The sequence below is a fragment of the Phyllostomus discolor genome, chromosome 2 (assembly GCF_004126475.2).
Source record: "Phyllostomus discolor isolate MPI-MPIP mPhyDis1 chromosome 2, mPhyDis1.pri.v3, whole genome shotgun sequence".
NCBI classification, from domain to species: domain Eukaryota; kingdom Metazoa; phylum Chordata; class Mammalia; order Chiroptera; family Phyllostomidae; genus Phyllostomus; species Phyllostomus discolor.
Genome location: NC_040904.2, coordinates 102,938,052 through 102,955,468, shown reverse-complemented (window position 1 = coordinate 102,955,468; position 17,417 = coordinate 102,938,052). Strand labels below are relative to the sequence as shown.

Genomic DNA, 17,417 nt, shown 5'->3' with positions numbered 1-17,417 from the left:
CTGTAAGGTTTCTTTTGAGAAATCAGCTGACAGTCTTATGGGCACTCCTTTGTAGGTAACTGTTTTCTTCCCTCTTGCTGCTTTTAAGATTCTCTCCTTATCTTTCATCTTGGGTAATATAATTATCATGTGGCTTGGTGTTTCCTTCCTTGGGTCCAACTTCTTTGGGATTATCTGAGCTCCCTGGACTTCCTGGAAGTCTATTTCCTTGGCCAGATTGGGGAAGTTCTTCATAATTTTTTCAAATAAGTTTTCAAATTCTTGCTCTTCCTCTTCTCCTTCTGGCACCCCTATGAATTGGATATTGGAACATTTGAAGTTGTCTCAGAGGTTCCTAAGCCTCTCCTCATGTTTCTGAATTCTTGTTTCTTCATTCTGCTCTGGTTGAATGTTTATTTCTTCCTTCTGCTCCAAGCCATTGATTTGAGTCCTGGTTTCCTTCCTGTCCTGTTGGTTCCCCTGTATTTTCCTTTATTTCATTTTTAATAGCCTTCACTTTTTTTCTCTATTTTGTGACCATACCCAACCATTTCTGTGAGTATCCTGATTATCAGTGTTTTGAACTCTGCATCTCATAGGTTGGTTATCTCTTCATCACTTAACTGTATTTTTTCTGGAGTTTTGATCTGTTCTTTCATTTGGACCATTTTTCTTTTGTTTTAGCATGCCTGTTACATAGTAAGGGGAAGAGCCTTAGGTATTCCCTAGGGCAGGGCAACTCATGTCACTGTGTTGTGGTGCTGTGCATGGGGGAGGGGTCAGAGAGGGAACACTGCTGCTTTTCTCAGCTCTCTGCCAGCTTTTAGTTACTTCCACCACTACCCACAAGCAAATTGGGCCCTCCTGATGCTGATTCTCGGGCGGGTGGTATGTTCTAGGACCCTGTGGATCTCTCCAATGCACTCTCCTGTGTGGTTGGGAGTCTCTCCCACCACCTCAACCCCCACAGGTTTTTTTCAGTCAGAGGTTTTGAGGCTTTATTTCCCCATGCTGGAACCCTGGGTTGCCTGGTCTGTCTCACTCCCCAGCTGTTCCTTCCAGTTTATCCACATGCAAATGTGGGACTGCCTCCTCCACCAGCCACCACATCCCCCCATCTGCCAGCCACCACTTTCTCCACCCTGGTCCTCCAGCCACTGCCTTGCCACGAGTCCTTTCTGCCTGGCTGCCTGTCTCTGCTCCTCCTACCAGTCTTGGATAACCATTTCCTCTTTAACTCCTTGGTTGTCAGACTTCCATATGGTTCTATTTTCTGGCAGTTCTGGTTTTTTGTTTTTAAATTTGTTGTTATCCTTCTTTTGGTTGTGTGAGGAGGCACAGTGTATGTATCTATGCCTCCATCTTGGCCAGAAATCCTCCCAGTGAAGTCTTTTTTCCCTTACCATTTATCAGCCCATACCCTCTCCCATCTTCCCCCACCACCACTGATTTATGATGATAGCCATTCTGACCATTGTGATTTGATATCTCATTGTGGTTTAATTTGAATTTCTATGATGATTAGTGACATTGAACATCTTTCATGTGTGTATTGGCCATCTGTATATCCTTTTTGGAGAAGTGTCTATTCAGATCCTTTGCCCATTTTTAATTAGATTCTTTGTTCTTTTTTTTTTTGGTGTTGAGTTGTATAAATTCTTCATAAATTTTTGATATTAACCCCTTATTGGATATATCATTGGAGAATAAGTTCTCCCATTCAATGGGTTGTCTTTTCATTTTGTTGATGGTGTTCTTTGCTGTGCAAAGACTTTGTAATTTGATGTAGTCCCATTTGTTTACTTTTTCTTTTGTTTCCCTTGCCTGAGGAGATATATCAGAAAAAATAGTGCTATGAGAAATGTCTGAGATATTATTGCCTATGTTTTCTTCTAGTATCTTTATCGGTTTGAGTTTTACATTTAAGTCTTCAATCTATTTTGAGTTTTTCTTGTGTGTGGTGTGAGTAGGTGGTCCAGTTTTATTTTTTGCAGATGTCTGTCCAGTTTTTCAACACTGTTTAATGAATAGGCTGTCTTTACCTACATATAATAGAGATGCCATTATATGTTCTCATCTCCTTTGTCAAATATTAATTGACCATAAAGATATGGGTTTATTTCTGGGCTCTCTATTCTGTTCCATTGATGTATATGTCTGTTTTGTTGCCAATACCATGCTGTTTTAATTACTATGGACTTAGTTACTTTGGTTATAGTTTGTTATAGCTATTACTATGTCTTTAATTACTATGGCTATAGTTTGATAGCAGGTAGTATGATTCCTCCAACTTCATTCTTCTTTCTCAAGATTTTTGTGGCTATTGGGTCTTTTGTGGTTCAGTATAAGTTTTTGGAATATTTGTTTTAGTTCTCTGAAATACTCCATTGGTATCTTGGTAGGAATTGCACTGAATCTATAGATTGCTTTGGGTAGTTGGACATTTTAATGATGTTAATCCTTACAGTCCATGAACATGGTATATGCTTCCACTTATTTGTATCTTTCTCAATTTCTCTCTTCAGAGTCTTATAATTTTCCAAGTACAGATCTTTTATATCCTTGGTTAAATTTATTTCTATGTATTTTTTGATGCCGTTGTAAATGGGATTTTTTCCCTAGTTTCCCTTTCAGATAGTTTATTATTGGTGTATGAAAATGCAACTGATTTCTGGATATTTATTTTATATCCTGCTACTTTACTGAATTCATTATCAGTTCTAGTAGTTTTTGGTGGAATCTTTAGGGTCATCTGCAAATCATGTCATGTCATCTGCAAATATGGATGGCAGTTTTACTTCTTCCTTTCCAATTTGGATGCCTTTTATTTCTTCTTTTTGTCTGAATGCTCTGGCTAGGACTTCCAGTACTATGCTGAGTAAGAAAGGTGAAAGCAGATATTCCTGTTTTGTTCCTGATATTAAGGGAAACACTTTTAGTTTTTGCTCATTGAATATAATGTTTGCTCAGGGTTTGTCATATATAGCCTTCATTATGTAGAGGTATGTCCCTTCTATTCCCACTTTGCTGAGAGTTTTTATCATAAATGGGTGCTGGGTTTTATCAAATACTTTTTGCATTTATTGATATGATCACATGATTTTCATCCTTCATTTTGCTTATGTGGTGTATCATGTTTATTGATTTCTGGATATTGTACCAACCTTCCATCCCTGGAATAAATCCCACTTTATTATGGTGTATGATCTTTTTAATATATTGTTGGGTTCAGTTCACTAATACCTTGTTGAGGATTTTAGCATCTATGTACATCAGGGATATTGGCCTATAATTTTCTTTCTTTGGAGTGTCTTTATCTGTTTTTGGAATTAGAATAATGCTGGTCTTGTAAAATGAGCTTGGGAGTCTTCCTTCATCTTGAATTTTTTTAGAATAATTTGTGAAGGATAGGTTTTCTTCTTTGAGTGTTTGGTAAAATTCACCTGTGAAGCCATTAAGTTCAGGACTTTTGTTGAAAGTTTTTAAATTACTGCTTTGATTTCATTAGTTGTAATCTGTGTATTCAGATTTTCTGATTCTTCCTGAGTCAGTTTTGGAAGAGTGTATGTTTGTAGGAATTTATCCATTTTGCTCAGTTTGACCAATTTTTGTCATATACCATATTTTGTCATGTGTAATGCTCACTCACGTTTTTGGCCCAAACTTTCATGAAAAAAACTTTCATTTTAATTCAACTTTTAATTTATTTATATTTAGAAATGAAATTAATTATGATATTTTCAGTGTGTTATTTTGCATATCAATATTGTTATTGCTTTCTAGAGTCACAGTTTTAATGCATAAGCATAAATAAAAGAATTAAAATCATTTATATATATATGGAATTAGTACTACCCATGTACAATGTGCATCCTTATTTTCTCCCTCAAAAATTAAGGCAAAGAATTGACCATTGTACATGACAAAATATGGTAGTTAGTTTGTAATATATTTTTTACAATTTTTGTATTGTTGTGATGTCATTTGTTACTTGTCTTTCATTTCTGATTTTATTTATTTGATTCTCTCTTTTTCTTTTTTTAATCCCTCATTTGCTTTATTTTTTTTTTAATTTTAATTGTTGTTCAAGTACAGTTTTCTGCCTTTTACCCCCATCTCAACCCACTTCCCCAGCCCTCCCCACCTCCCTCCCATTTCCATCCCCCCCTTGTTATTGTCCATGTATCCTTTATACTTGTTCCTGCAAACCCTTTCCCTTTTCCCCTGAAATTCCCTCCCCTCTCCCATCTGGTCACTGTCAGCCTGTTCTCAATTTCAGTGTCTTTGGTTATATTTGCTTGTTTGTTTGTTTTGTTGATTAGGTTCCTGTTAAAGGTGAGATCACATGGTATTTGTCTTTCACCACCTGGCTTATTTCACTTAGCATAATGCTCTCCAGTTCCATCCATGCTGTTGCAAAGGGTAAGAGCTCTTTCTTTCTTTCTGCTGCATAGAATTCCATTGTGTAAATGTACCATAGTTTTTTGATCCATTCATTTACTGATGGGCATCTAGGTTGCTTCCAGCACTTGGCTATTGTAAATTGTGCTGCTATGAACATTGGGGTGCATAAGTTCTTTTGAATTGGTGTTTCAGGGTTCTTAGGATATAATCCTAGCAGTGGATTTGCTGGGTCAAAAGGCAGATCCATTTTTAGTTTTCTGAGAAAATCCCTTACTGTTTTCCATAGTGGTTGTACCAGTCTGCATTCCCACCAACAGTGCACTAGGGTTCCTTTTTCTCCATAACCTCTCCAACACTTGTTGTTTGTTGCTTTGTTTATGACTGGTGTGAGGTGGTATCTCATTGTGTTTGTGAATTCTCTGTATGTCCTCTTTGGAGAAGTGTCTGTTCAAGTCCTTTGCCCATTTTTAAATTAGGTTACTTATCTTCTTAGAGTAGAGTTGTATGACTTCTTTACATATTTTGGAGATTGTTTCTCTCTTTTTCTTGGTGAGCCTGGTTAAAGGTTTGTTTTATTTCCACTCTGATCTTTATTGTTTTATACCTTGTACTCACTTAGGCTTTGTTTGTTGTTCTTTTTCTAGTCCTTTAAGTGTAAGGTTATAGTTGTTTGAGATTTCTTTTGTTCTTGAAATAAACCTGATTTGCTAACAGTTTCTCTCTTAGGTCTGCTTTTGCTGTGTCTCATAGATTTGGGGTTGTTCTGTTTCCATTTTCACTTGTCTCAAGAAATATTTTTATTTCTTTCTTTATTTCATTGTTAATCCATTTATTGTTTAGTAACATGTGAGTTAGCCTCCATGTGTTTGTATGTGGTTTTCTTGTGATTGATTACAAGGGTTATGTTCTCTTTTTTTGGATTGTTTTCTTATCATTATATAATGTCCTTCTTTGTCTCTTATTATAGCCTTTGTTTTAAAATCTATTTTGTCTGATATTGATATTGCTACCCCAGCTTTTCTTTTTGTTTCTACTTGCATGAAATAACTTATTCCATGTCTTTACTTTCAGTCTGTGTGTGTCTTTTGATCTGAAATGGGTACCTTGTAGACAACATAAATATGGGTCTTACTTTTTTAATTTTATTTACTTATTTTTAGAGAGAAGGGGATGAAGAGAGAAAGAGAGACAGAGAAACATCAATGTGCAAGAGATACATCAATCAGTTGCTTATTGCACACCTCCTACTGGGGACACAGCCCACAACCCAGACATGTACTCTAACTGGGAATCTGGCAACCTTTTGGTTTGCAGGCTAGCACTCAACCCATTGAGTCACACCAACCAGGACTTTACTTTAAAAAAAAAATCGATTCAGCTACCCTTTGTCTTGATTGGTACAGTTAAGCCATTTACATTTAAAATGTTTATTGATATGTATTTATTACCATTTTATTCTTAAAATTATGTTCTTTTTTTCTTTTTCTTCTTCTTCAAGAAGTTTCTTTAACATTTCTTATAGTACTGGTTTGGTGGTAGTGAACCACTTTAGCTCTTTCTTGTTTGGGAGGTCTTTATTTTTCCTTCAATTTTATTTATTTTTTAAGTATATTTTTAATGATTGTGCTATTATAATTTTCCCATTTTTTCTCCCCTTTATCCCCCCTCTGCCCTGCTCCCCCCACTCTCCAGCATTCCCCCTGCCCTTAGTTCATGTCCATGGGTTGTACATATAAGTTTCTTGGCTTCTCTGTTCCCTATGCTATTCTTAACCTCTCCCCATCTATTTTATGCCTACCAATTATGCTTCTTCCCTGTACCTTCTTCGTCCAGTCTTCCTCTCTCCCTCCCCACTGAAAGTCCTCTATGTGATCTCCATTTCTCTGGCTCTGTTCCTGTTCTAGTTGTTTGCTTAGTTTTTGTCTTTTGTTTTTTAGGTTCAGTTGTTGATAGTTATGAGTCTGTTGTCATTATACTGTTCATAGTTTTTATCTTCTTCTATTTCTTAGATAAGTCCCTTTAACATTTCATGTAATAAGGGCTTTGTAATGATGAACTCCTTTAACTTGACCTTATCTGGGAAGCACCTTATCTGCCCTTCCATTCTAAATGATAGCTTTGCTGGATAGAGCAATCTTGGATGTAGATCCTTGCCTTCCATGACTTGGAATACTTTCCAGTTCCTTCTTGCCTGCAAGGTTTCTTTTAAGAAATCAGCTGATAGTGTTATTGGCACTCCTTTGTGGGTAACTGTCTCCTCTCCTCTTACTGCTTTTGAGATTCTATCTTTGTCTTTAATCTTGGGTAACTTAATGATGATGTACCTTGGTGTGTTCCTCTTTGGGTCCAACTTCTTTGGGACTCTCTGAGCTTCCTGGTTTACCATATACAGGAAGAGGTTCCTGGAAGTCCATTTCCTTTGCCAGATTGGGAAAATTTTTTTTCATTATCTGTTCAAATAAGTTTTCAATTTCTTTCTGTTGTTCTTCTCTTTCTGGTACCCCTGTGATTTGGAAGTTGGAATGTTTCAAGTTGTCCCAAAGGTTCCTAAGGCTCTCCTCATTTTTTTGAATTCTTGTTTCTTCATTCTGTTTTAGTTGGATTTTTACTTCTTCCTTTTGTTCCAAATCGTTGATTTGAGTCATGGTTTCCTTCCCTTCACTGTTGGTTCCCTGTATATTTTGCTTTAGTTCACTTTGGGTAGCCCTCATTTTGTGACTGAGCTCAATCATTTCCATGAGTACCTAATTACCAGTGTTTTGAACTCTGCATCAGATAGATTGGCTATCTCCTTGCCACTTAGCTCTATTTCTGGAGTTTTGATCTGTTCTTTCATTTGGGCCATATTTTCTTGTCTCTGTGCACCTGTTATGTTGTAAGGGGGGAAGAGCCATAAGTATTTTTCAGGGTGGAGCAACCCACCTTGCTGTATTCTAGCGTTGTCTTTTGGGGAGTGGTCAGAGAGGGAACAATGCCGCTAGCTTGCTCTGCTCCAGCCCAACTTTCTAACGAACTCCCCTGTGAGACTGAGAGTTTTTCTGCTGTCACAACCCCCCAGTAGTTTACAGATAGTTTTGAGTCTTCATTTTCCCATTCAGCCAGCCCTGCCTCATCTGCACCATCTTCTTTCTTGCCAGCACATCCTCTCTACTCAGCTGCCCTGCTCCTGTCTCCACCTCTCCTACTGGTCTGGGTGAATGTTTCTTTAATTCCTTGTTTGTCAGAGTTCCATGCAGTTTGATTTTCTGACACTTCTGGTTGTTTATTGTTTTCAAATTGGTTGTTATCCTTCTTTTGGTTGTGTGAAGAAGTGAAGCATTTCTACCTATGCCTCCATCTTAGCCAGATCTATTCCTCCTTCAATTTTAAATGATAACCTTGCTAGGTAAAGTAGTCTTGTTTGTAGATCCTTGCCCTTCATCACTTTGAATATTTTGTGCCAATCCTTTTTGGCCTGAAGTGTTCCTGTTGAGAAATCAGCTGACAGTCACATGGTAGTTCCCTTGTAGGTAACAAGCAGCATTTTTCTTAAACCTTAAGCAGCATTTTTCTCATGCTGCTTTTAAGATGATCTGTTCCTTTAACCTTTGCCATTTTAATTATTTTGTGTTTTGGTGTAGGCTTCTGTGGGTTTATCATGTTTGGGACTCTCCTTCACCCAGTTAAGGAAGTCTTCAGTCATTATTTCTTCAAATAGGTTTTCAATTTCTTGCTCTTCTCCTTTTGATATCCCTATGATGTGATGTTGTTGACCTTGATGTTGTCCCAGAGGTCCCTTAAACTATCCTCATATTTAATTTTTTTTTGCTTCTCTGATTGGCTGTTCTCTATTACCTTTTCTTCCAAATCACTGGTAGATCCTCTACTCATCTAATCTGTTGTTCATTCCTTGTAGTGCATTCTCTTTTTTAAAGATTTTATTTATATTTAAAGAAGGGAATGGGGGAGAAAGAGAGGGAGAGAAACATAAATGAGTGGTTGCCTCTTATGCCCACAACCCAGGCATGTGCCCTGACTGGGAATTGAAACAGCAATCCTTTGGTTCGCACGCCGGCACTCAATCCACTGAGCTACACCAGCCAGGGCCCTTGCAGTCTATTCTTCATTTCAGATATTTCTCAGTGTTTTCCTTAATGTTTCCTGTGTCCTTTTATATGCTTAGTATCTCTTTGTTTAAGTTATCTCTGAGATTCTCCATTTTTCTCTTAAGTTCCTTGAACATCCTTGTAACAATGGTTTTGAACTCAGTTTTTTCATAAATTGCTTGACTTCATTTTATTTATTGTTTTCCTTTGGGAATTTCTCCTATTCTTTCTTTCTTTTTTTTTTTTTTTTTTTTAAAGATTTTTATTTATTTATTTCTGGAGAGGGAAGGGAGGGAGGGAGGGAGGGAGAGAGAGAGAGAGAGGGAGAGAGAGAGAAACATCAATGTGCGGTTGCTGGGGGTTATGGCCTGCAACCCAGGAATGTACCCTGGCTGGGAATCGAACCTGGGACACTTTGGTTCCCAGCCCGTGCTCAATCCACTGAGCTATGCCAGCCAGGTCTCCTATTCTTTCATTTGGGGCGTGTTTCTTTGTCATCTCATTTTGGCTGTCTCTCTATACTAGTTTCTGTGTATTAGGTCTCCCAGTCTTGGTAGGGTGGCCTTATGTAGTAAATGTCCAATGTGGCTAAATGGCACAATCTCCTCATCACGTGAGTTAGGTGCTCCAGGAATGTTCCTTGTGACTTGTGTGAGTTCTCCTGTTCTAGTTGAGTCTTGATTGCTATTGACCCACCTGTGAGTAAGGTTGAATTTCAGGCTGGCTGAATGAGGATTGACCCTGACCACAGTATATGAGCTGCTGTGTGAGGGCTGATCCCACAAAGTGGAATTCACCCCAGCAGGGTCTGATACTTACTTGCCAAGAACTCCCTTTGGGCGTGCCACTTGTGGAGCTAATTGGGTCGTGCTCTGATGTTGTCTGGAACTGTCTACTGTGTGTTGCTTCTGGGACTTTTTGGGGGGGATTTTGGTCTGAGTCAATGTCAGATGCTGTCTATGATCAGCCCTGGATTACTTGTTAGGTGCTACAAAGTGATCCACAGTTTGTGGCTGCCTCTGTTGGGCCTGGATGTGCATGGGAGGTACCAAATTGCACAAGGTCCACTTCCATCAGCACCAAGCTTGGGAGGCCGGTCATCAATAGGCTCAAGACACCCTGAGATCTGCCTCCATCTGACAGGTGCCTGTTAGGCTCAGTCACTGAAAGAGCCTCTGATTGTACATGAGTTACATGAGGTAGATTCTCAGTGAGACAACAGGTATGTGGAAGTGGTGTTCACCAGGCTAATAGAGACTCAAACTTAGTTCTAGTGTTGGATTTGAGGCCACTCAGCAAAAGTCTCATGGTACAGTAAGGCCAGTCACCACCTGTCTGGGGCCTTTGTGATGGGGCAGGGTCTCATAGAGTTGTCTGGGTGACGCCAGTAGAGTTCATCAGGCTAAAACAGATTAAGATTTGTCTGTGTGAATGGAGGGTTCTGCATAAAAATGGTGGTGCCAATCGGGGCATGCAGGGGGTGGGGGTGGGAAGTGGCCCTTTTTGAGAGGCTTGCAAGAAAGTCTGCATGGCGAGCCTTGGCTGGCCACAGACAGCAGGCTTCTTTGCAGGGAGCAAGCTCAGCAAGGCAGGGCCACAGGGAGTTGAGAGGTTGGAGCTAGTGCATCTTCCCCCCAAGGCTGATGAAGCATAGAGGAAGTGCTCTATTCAGGAAAAATGGCATCTATGGGAAGTGTAAGAGAGGGACTCAGCACAGGAAGAATGGCAGCTGCTTGTATAGCTTTCTCTTCAAAATTGGACAACCCTGCCTCTTTCTGTGTGACTCCAGTCTTCTCTGAGCCATCTTCCCTCTGCCAGAGCCCAGGGGAGTGCCCTTGAACAAGATTTTGTGCACTGACCCTTTAGGAGGCTACCTGAGTCTCCAGCAAACTCCTGTTTCTCCCTGTCAGATACAATTCCCATTGATTTTTCACAGCCAGATGTTATGTGGGCTCCTCTTCCCAGCACTGGTACTTTGGACCGGGGAGCCTGGCATGGAGTTGATACCCTTTGCTCTTTAGGGTGGACCTTTGTAGCTGATATATTTCTCCCAATTTTCAACCACCACACATGGGTGCAGGACCACCCCTTTTCATGTTTCCATACTTCCTACCAGTCTCTATATGGCTTCTTCTGTAAATCCTTATAAGAATTCTGTTAAGGTAGTCTTCAGTTGGTTATTCAGGTTGCTTATTCTTTTTTTTTATTTTAATCATTGTTCAAATACAGTTTTCTCCTTTTTACTCCCAATCCAGCCCCCCCAAGTTGCTTATTCTATAATTCAGTTGTACTTCCAGTTTGGTCCCGGGAGGAGTTGAGTGTACTTCCCACCTACTCTGCTACCTTCTTGACTCTCCTTGTTTATTTTCAAAAGTTTTTATTTCTCTTTTGTTTTCAAGAGATAGTTTCACAGGTTTGGCATTCTTGGTTGACAGTTTTTTCTTAAAGTATTTTTAAGATGTAATTTTGATATTTTCTGATTTGCATCATTTTAGATGAGAAGTGTGCTTGAATATTTGTTTTTCTTCCTTTGTATGTAATGTTTTCCCCTCTGTCTCTGATTGCCTTTAAGATTTTCTCTTATCTTTGATTTCAGCAGTTTGAATATGATGTATCTAGTATGTTTGATTGTTTGTTTTGTACTTATACTGCTTGGAATGCTCTGAGCTTGTTAGACCTGTAGTTTGATATAAGTTTTGGGAAAGGCTTGGCCATTATTTGTTCTTCCCCAATCATTATTTCTTCTTTTTCTAGAGTTCCAATTACACATATACTATGCAATTTGATATTATCCCATAGCTCTTAGATTCTTTGTTCCTCTCACTCCTCACACTCTTTTATTTGTGTTTTACTGTGGATCAATTCTGTTGACCTATATTTAAGGTCACTGGTTTTGTTTTCTCAGTTATGTTGAGTCTGCTGATGAGTCTGTTGAGCATCCTGCACCTGTAAAAACAAAAAGTAGACTGGTGGTTGCCTACAGCTAGGGGACTTAGGAAGTTATGGGCAGTGAATGAGTACAGAGTTTTATAGGGTGTTGATAAAAATGTTCTAAAATGCATTGAGGTGGTTGTTGTACAACTTTGTAACTATACTTAAGCAATTGCACACCTTAAGTAGGTAAATTATATGGTATCTGAATTATATCTCAATAAAGCAGTTATAAAAAAGGAACTCTCGTGCTTTAGGTTCAAAGACTACATTGATAAAAATTTGTCAGGAACCATGGACAGACAGGACATGTTACAGTGTTGAAGGACAAAATAAAACATAACTCTGAAGGAAATGCTACTATAACTGAAGCTGGTGGAAGGATTACATGTGTTATTATATTCTGTGTTATGTATCTGTTAAAACACATACTGTATTCTGTGTTATATGTATGTTCTCAGTGTTGAACACCGATCTCTACTAAGGGTTTTTACCTAGTTCCTGTCTTTATCTTTTTATATATTTTGTCAATTCCTATAAATCAGATGTGATGTATGATTATTCACCTGATAAAAGCATCTCAAATCCTCTTGTTGCTTTGAATTGTCTCCAGTGTTCATCCTCCTCTACTGTGTGTCTGCCTAGAATGCCTGACCCATTAGGTGCTGGTGCCATCTGGTTGTGTTACTGTTAGACTTTCATGACTTGAGAGCCTCTTTTTGTTATAAAACATCATTCCTGTGGGGCCTATGGAGGGTTCTCCAAATTGAGAATTTCAGCACCATTTCCCTACAGGGGATTCACTAAGAAATCCACAAGAATCACATGATGGCCTAGAAGATGCTCGTTCTCTGCTGGGCAGATGCACATGCCCCTACAGTGTTGAGTGTTCCCAGACACTCAAAGTCTACTAGGGTGTTCCTGATGTTTCTGATGTGGAAAAATCCTAGAACCATATTAAGTGAAAAAAGCAAGGTGTGGAACACAATACAAATGATAATATGCTATCATTTGTATTTAAAATGAAGTGGGAATAAAAACATACAGAAATGTTTATAACATAGTTCTACAAGACACTGGTGACATAACTAGCTAACTCTGAGGAAGGGAAGTTGGAGCTGGGCACCTAGGACCATGGGCAGGAGAAAGACCTTTCACTATATATCCTTGTAAGAGAAACACAAAATAAATTAAAAAGAAGGTCCTTCTAGGATGGCTAATCAAACTGGATACTTAGATTGGCCCCTGATAATTTACTCTTTCCCCCTATTTCTCCTCACTTAGGTCTTTCCTCTTTAGGTCCTTTACCTCAGATTGTTTGCCAGCAATATCCTCCTCCTTTTCATAGTCTGGTAGAAACTGCACAGGAGTTGAGGCAGCATTTCTAAAACGCCTTGTGACTGCTTGTCATATTTAGCCCCCAAACCATCTAGACCAGTGGTTCTCAAACTTGAGCCAGCATCAGAATCACCTGGAGGGCTTATTAAGACAGTTTGCTGGATCCCCCGTAAGAGTTTGTATTCAGCAGGTTTGGGATAGTTCTAACATGTTCCCAGGTGATGTTAGTTGGGGACCACACTTTGTGAACCACTGCTCTGGACAAAATAGTATCTCCTGTGATGTGTGATGTGCAGTTTTGGTGTCCCAGTTGTGTCCTCACTTAGATATGTGAAGAAGTTAAAAACAGAAGAAGTTAGTTCCTTTCCACTGGCATAGCCAACAATGCCCGGGCAGGCTCCGACCCTCTCATAAGATGATATGCACATCATTACGAGCAGCACTGACACATCAAAAGCCTGGCATCTATACTTCCAGCGCAGACCTTCTGTGGTCACTGCTGTCAACTTCCTATGAAAACTTAATTGGTATTTAAGAGTAGGCATTAGGAGAGTCATGTGAATTACTAATTCCTTTTCTGGTGTTTCTCAACAGGGGCACTATTAGCATTTTAGACTAGACAGTTCTTTATACTGAGCATTCTCTTTAATGAAGGATATTCAGTGTCCTTGCCCCTTTTCCTGGTTCTCAGCCATTAGAGAAATTAATAAGCCCACTGCACTTCCCAGTGCTGCTCCTTCTCCTACCTTCCCCTCCACCTCTTTCCTCACAGAATGGGTGGTGAGGTCTACTACACCTTTTATTAGGCAACCAGACCCCCCGCCCAAACCACACTGCTTTAGCTTCGTGCAAAAATCCTGTCATATTTTAATACAGTGGTACCTCGGTACTTGTGGGCTTCAGAACTCATTAAACCTGGTACTTGCTGCATTTTGACAAGAAAAAATGTTTCAGCACTCAGCACTTGATCGACACCCATCATGCTTGCTAGAACTTGTATGAGTCACGATGCAGTCCTGTGAGAGAAAATGCTTCATCAATCATTGCTTGCTCCCCACTGGTCAGAATGAATTAAAGATGAGTACTGAAGTACCACTGTATTTTTCTTGCTTTCACCAAATGTTGATATTAAAAATGTTGATATTAAAATGTTGATATTAAATGGCAAATATTTCTTTGTGAAAACCCTAGGGTGGAATAGTCCACTGTGATATTCAGCCCCTTCTCTGTAGAGATCAGCCCTGGTGGAGGGCCTTGTTTCCTGATGAAGTGGCTTTGTATTTGGGGGATAGGTGTAATGCTTGATAGCATTGCAAAATTAGCTTAGAAACCATTTTGCATATGTTATCAGCATTTTTACAATTTTGATTTTTAAATGAAATGAATAAATACTTTTGCACTTTCTTGTAACTTCAAGCTCTTATAGAAGTGGTCTTTTGTACAGGTTGAGTTGTGAAAGGATTATAGTCAAGAGTTGCCTAATCAACCAGGCAAAACAAAACAAAACAAAACAAAACAAAACAGGTGTGATGGAGCAGCCAGGGTCTCCCATGTGAGCACAGGACAGGTGGTGGGCCTGAGGCACATGAAGAGCAGCAAGGCAAGGAGGCTCCTCTTGCTGGTGGTAAGTGGAAGGAAGACTGGTGAGAATGAGGTGTGCTCAAGCTGGAGGGAGAGTTGAGAAAAAGGAACTAAGAGCTGCTGGTATGCCTGAGCCCTCACCGAGGGTAGAGAATCCCAGGCTGGTCTTGCTGGCCGAGAGAAACTCTGCTGGGACCAGCTGGCTTAGCCTATGAGAGATACTGAAACCATTACTTATAGAAACTCCATCTGCTTCGACTCCCACTTGTCCTGTTATGGCACAAATTCCCAGGAGCAACTGTCACTCTTAGGATCAGCTTTCTGCTGAAGATCCCTATCCAGGGAGAAAAGAACACCTAGCTTGGGGAGGGCAACAGGGTGGGGGTTCCACCCCTCCTCTGGTGGCCAGTCACTTCTATTTCCTCTTTAAGGCGTTGCGGGGACTGTTACCATACTAGGGTCTCCACCTCCAAGATCTCCTGTGTAATTAAGGGGATAAGGACCTTTTGGTGTGAATGTCTCTCTGCTGAAATTCTACCACAACAGCTTGATTTATTCCAGGGCTACAAACTAACCTTCACAAATTACCATAATAGATATCCTGGAAGGAAAGCACATAAAGGGCTCAGAGACAAGGTATTTGCACCTTGGAGAGAATGGATTCACTACTTTCTGTAAGCATTTCTTTCCTTCTGAAGAAGTATGTAAAATCTGCTATGGAGGAAAATAGAAGTTTCTGAAGGGAGGAGAAGGGGTGAACTGTAGGAGCCTGGGCCAGGCTGAGGCCTGGGCCCTGTGGGCTCCCCGTATGGGGGTTCTTGGGGAGTAGGGGATGTGGGCTGGGTCCTGGGACAGTGGGGGCAGGTTACTCACTTCTGAGGACAGTCCTCTCCCAGGTGTGGTATTTTCCTCCTGGCCTGTCAGACAGACCCTGCTTCCCCTGTCCCTGAGCTGGGCCCCGGATCATCCAGGAGCCAGCTCCCTCAAGAGACTGTGATGACCACCTGCCTTCCTCTCTGGAGGCCCTGCACCTCATCCCAGCTTCACCCTCCTCAGTTCTCCCGCATGTGTCCTCTGTGAAGGAAGAAAGCACTTCACTCTGATTTTCCTTGTAACTATTGTTCTAAAGTCTAAACCTATAACCCCTATACTTGGCAATAAAAGCATCTGTTGTCTGGGACATTTCCACATTTCCATGCAGCCTCTCTGAGTGATGTGCTCCTCCCACTGCTCCCACTCCCTTTTGCATGTCTGTCCCTGACTTGGTTTTCCTGTTTCCTTTTCACCAGGCTCCCAAATCAGCTGCCTCTGCTGCAGTTCAAAGCAGCTTCAGGAACTACCTGGCTGAGAGCTTCCAGAGCCTAGAGGGAACAGACCTTTTTCCTCATCCTCTCAGCCCAGTTGCCATAATAAACAGCAGGGAGACGGTGAGTGAGCAGTTTAAACTACACTGTCAACCATTCCTCCTTGGTCCACCCTGAAGAGACTGCAGGGAGGGGAACTGTGTGTCTTTGTGAGCTAGGAGAGAATGGTGCCCCCAAGGTGAGATGACTGTGGCCAGGTGCCCAGGCAGGTGGGGGTGAAGTCAGCATGTTTTAGCATTACCTGTTGACCTTGGCTTAGCTGGTCAGAATTCTAGAATGGGTGGCAGTAGGAACTGCCATTGGAGCCTGCCCAGAAACCAGGTTGATTAAGTGCCTGCTGGGTGCCCTAGCCTCTGTTAGAACTGCTCATGCTGCCAAACTGTGGCACTCTGTCACTCTAAATGACCAACAGCTTCCTTCACCTGCTGCTGTAGGAGGCTGCTCTGGTGAACTATTTTGGTTTGTTTTCCTTTGGACTATGTAGTTCTTTAGCAAGCAGACAGCAAGCAAGTTGGGGTTGGAGCACAGGTAGAATTCTGTGTTAATTGTGGGGCCAAGCTATTACATATCTGACCAAGATTTCCTGAGCCCTGCTGCACAAACTTGGTCATCTTCACTTTGTTCAGAGAGAAGTCCCATCTGAATGTAACATTGAGTGAATGCCTTCATTAAGCTGCTATAATGATAACTATTCTCAGTAATATTTCAAAAACATGAGCGATCTTTTGGGATTTCATATGTCTAATTTGATATTAGGTATTGCTTTCTGCAGCTTGGGCACATGAGCATGATGGTTTCCCTGTGCCATCCTCAGCCATCTCTTGTCTCACAGTTATAGCACTCCAGGGACCCACAGCCAGCATCAGCCTGGGGGCAGCATGTTCAGTCTCCTGGCAAAGGAGGCTAACAGGGTCACACCCAATTCCAAATAAAGAAAGAGAGGAAAAGGAGGAGAAAGAGGAATTGGTGAAAGGAAGCATGACCTGAGCTTTTGTAACACTGGTTATTCTCACAAGTTTGTAAAGCTGCTTTGAACTATAGCCCCCCTCTGAAGTGAAAGAGTAGCTTCTTAACTACTTTGAAAACAAAAGTAAGTATGTGGGTTCTACTCTTTTGTTAAGAAAATAGCCATGGCTGGCGTGGCTCAAGGGATTGATACCGGACTATGAAACAAAGGGTTGCCAGTTCAATTCCCAGTCAGGGCACATGCCTGGGTTGCAGGCCAGGTTCCTCAGTGTGGGGCACACAAGAGGCAACCACATATTGATGTTTCTCCCCCTCCCTTCCCCTCTGTCTATAAATAAATAAAATCTTAAAAAAGAAAAGAAATCCTGTAACTTTAAATGAGTATAAGGTTGGGTAGAGTATAAGGTTGGGTGGATTGAGTGCCGGCCTGTGAACTGACGGGTAGCTGGTCCATTCCCAGTCAGGACCCATGCCTGGGTCTGGGTTGTGGGCCAGGTGCCCAGTAGGGGGCACGTGAGAGTCAACCACATGTTGATGTTTCTCTCCCTCTCCTTCTCCCTCCCTTTTCTAAAAATAAATAAATAAAATCTTGAGAGGAAGAGAAGGAGAGAGGGAAAGAGGGAGAGAGGGAGCAGTGTTTTAACAGCGTCTGAAAGAAAATACAAAACCTGTGGTTAATATGGTAAGCATGCTTTTAGGATTCAAGGGAGGCTGGATCAAAGTGAACATGTATATATGTGAGCACAGTTCCCCTGAAAGACAAAGCCTT

At 40.8% G+C, this 17,417-nt stretch overlaps 1 protein-coding gene across 2 annotated transcripts in view; it reads left to right on the top strand.

Moving 5' to 3' along the window:
• MYLK (myosin light chain kinase) overlaps positions 1 to 17,417 on the top strand; it is a 291,257-nt gene that overhangs the window by 54,628 nt on the left and 219,212 nt on the right. The window contains exon 2 of one of the 2 annotated variants that reach the window (XM_036018195.1): positions 15,608 to 15,745. The exons of the other annotated variant lie outside the window; for it this stretch is intronic. The gene's annotated coding sequence lies outside the window, so the exon portion shown is untranslated. The remainder of the gene's footprint in view (positions 1 to 15,607; positions 15,746 to 17,417) is intronic. 2 annotated transcript variants of the gene reach the window in all.